Source organism: Anser brachyrhynchus (assembly GCF_964034855.1).
Source record: "Anser brachyrhynchus genome assembly, chromosome: 20".
NCBI classification, from domain to species: Eukaryota; Metazoa; Chordata; class Aves; order Anseriformes; family Anatidae; genus Anser; species Anser brachyrhynchus.
Window position 1 is genome coordinate 10,684,925 of NC_137713.1, and position 3,032 is coordinate 10,687,956.

General features: G+C 46.7%; 1 protein-coding gene across 5 annotated transcripts in view; it reads left to right on the plus strand.

The window, feature by feature from the left end:
* The window catches only part of AUTS2 (activator of transcription and developmental regulator AUTS2), a 761,884-nt gene that overhangs the window by 656,831 nt on the left and 102,021 nt on the right, over positions 1–3,032 (plus strand). The gene's annotated exons all lie outside the window — the stretch shown is intronic.

Here is a 3,032-nt window from a genome sequence, read left to right on the forward strand (position 1 = left end):
AATTTCATCTTGTGACCCAAAAAAAAAAAAAATTGCTTTTAATTATGGGGGAAACATTTCAAAGGCAAAAAATGCAAGTTGGAAAGCCTAATTCCCCCTTGCGCTAGCGCGGGTGCCAAGCTGTCCTGTTCAAGTCTTTGTTTTTGTAGTGCTGAGACAAAGCCCAGGTTTAGAGTGGGAAAGTCCGGAAAGGGACCTCCCCTTTATCTCCCGTTCCCCATCAGATATGGAAAATGGTTTCTGCCATAAAATCAGCAGTGTCACAGAACTGGGACCGAGGTCGCTGCGGTGCTGAACTGCAAGGCCTGTGAGAGGGGTGGTCGAAGCGCTGTGGGGTGGGAATAATACGGGGAGCTGCTTCCAGTTTCCACCAGCGTAGCTGAGAGGACGACCCAGCCTCTTGGCAGCCCCTCTCCCTCACACTGCCGTAGCCTGTTGGTGGTCACACGTTGTGTGGGACCGTGTGTGCACCAGCATCCTCCCAAATAGAGGGTGCCAAATTGGGCAGGCAGCTTCATGTCTGATTAACACCCGCTGTTCTCCAAATCGTGCAGTTTCAGTGTCTTATCCTTCACATGTTAAACCAAAACATTAATACCTGAGGCTGATTATTCTTGAATTCTTTAAGTGTGCTGTAGTCCCCTCCTCCCCCCTAATGGCACCTGGGACTCTCAGAGGGTGTGATGCTGTCACACAGAAAGTCTTTAAGAATCTTTCACTCCAGGCTGACATCCCCACAGGATGCATTTGAGCAGTTAGAGAAGCTTTTCTTTCCCAAGAGGGTTATTAAATGTCTGTCTTGCGTATGGACCGGTATTCACAGCATTCATTTCAGATTTAAATCGGTTTTAAAGTTCTGTGTTAGGTGGTAAAGAAGCAGCAATATTATTTAGAGGCTGTGGTCATGGGAGCAAAATCGGGAGTGATGTGACAGCTAGGAGGCCTGGAAGAAACAGAGGTGAGGGAAGGGAAAGGGCTGTCCCAGCAGTGTCATTCTGCTGCGAAGGTAAAGGATAAAAATGCCATCCTGTAGGCATTTACATTTGGGCAGAGTGCTGGAGAAGCCTAAGATAAAAACATACCCTCTCCTTTTGGTCGATGGAAGTCAATTCTTTTATTGGGACGTAAATATAGCCTTGTTTTTTCTTGTTCCTTTCTGCTGTATGCATACATACCGTGCTGCTGCAGGTCTTGAAGGAGGGTTGGTTTATTAGCTTGAAAGAAATGGGAGTCAAAGAAAAAGATTGGGGGTCAAGGAGGTGGATGTAAAACTAGGAGATATAAAACCAATGCACTCCTCAGTAAAAGAAGGTATTCATTCAAATTCTCCAGTTTCTTCAGGATACGTCTGTATTTCGGTGTCTTGCCATATGTTGGAATGACAGCGAAGTTTACCCTTAATATTTTTCAAGGCACTTCGATGTTAAAATGATAGATAGACTTCACACATGCTCTCAACACATTGCATTAGTGCGAATGTGGAGGATATAGAGGCTGAGCGAGTCTGTTAGTCCTTTTTTTTTTTTCTCTTTGCTCCGTGTCTGTATTCTTACCTTTGCCGTCCTTTGTGTCCTGGTACATATTAGCAAACACTGGTGCTATGAAATGTAGATGTTCAGGTTGGTTTGTGTGTTTGTTTTCTGCTTTCCTACTGTTTACCAGAGGGATTAGATTTGAACTTGTCCCACGGTAGCAGGGAGAGCAAAGCCTCCCAAAACGCAGAGCACTTCCCTTAACTCTCCTTTGGAGGCTCCCCAGAAAGAGCACGGTTGCAATGGGTGCACCGAGGGAAGAACAAAGCCTGTGAGCTTTCCCATCCACAGGATAATTGATGTGTTAGGGTTGGTACAAGATCAGCCTGACTGTAACATTTAAATATCCTGTCTGCAGATCTGTTGCATTTGAAAGAAGTTCGAAGGGGAAGCACGCCAAGAGATTTCTTTCTGGGGCTGGCTAGCAGCTCTGCGGGAAGAGCAGAATCGGACTTGCGCATTGCACGCCCGATACCTGGCTTAGCCTCCTGCTTATTACTATTGATCTGAAAGAGAAAATGTTTTAGCAATTCCGGACAGCTAATCAGCATCATGTGATTCCCATCTACGCGTGCCGGCGAAGGACAGCGTGTGGGAGGGTGTCTGTGCGCTGCCTGCTGGGGGATAAATAGAAGCCTTCAGGCTCCCGGGCTGTCAGTCCTGCAGGCTCTCCGGAGTGCTGCCTCCCAGCACAGCGCAGCTCTTTGGGACGGAACGAGCTGCTGGGCGTCCCTTGTACCAGGCTGCTGTCCCTCGCCTTCCCGGAGGCTCCTGGCAGAGCCCTTTTTGCACCGGACAGTGTAAGAAACAGCCTGCAAATAAATAAAGCGACTCACAAACAGCAGCGATGGGGGAAAAAATGGTGCGATAACATTTGCGAGTGAATAATGTCACTGGGGCGAATGGGAGCCGACAGGAATCTTAGCTCAGCAGCAGCCGCTGAACTCTTTACGGCGCAGCCAGATGGCCTGGTGCAACAACAGCCTTTCAGAATTAATAACTGCTGCTCTGGAGGGAGAGGTTCGTTCAGGAACTGTTTCGCATTTCAGCAGGAGTATTATTTTTTTTTCCTAGTGCTTTCTGGCCGCTTTGCTCTGGGTGAGATGTCAGCCATGCTCAACGAGGGTTTCAAAAAAAGGGAAAATACTCTGTCTCACTCTGCACTTTCTTCTTTTCCCCCACTCTCCCTCTGTGCTGCCTTCCCTCTGCCTTTGGCTTCTAACATGGCAGCTTTTAATCTAGAAATTATGGTAACTTGTATGTGCATTTTGAGAGTATATCATTGCTGCAGTTAATTAACAGTTATTAGCGTTAGCGTACTGTGCTGTATTATATGTCACAAATCATCGAGTCTCCCTGTGCAGTTACAGCAATTAAGAACTCCATCACACCTTCTGTATAGTCATTTGGTTCTCTTCCAGGTCTTTTCAAAACTGGAAATTGCTAATCAAATCATTTCTGCTCTGTGCCTCGGTATCGTTTATTCCATTCCTAATGATG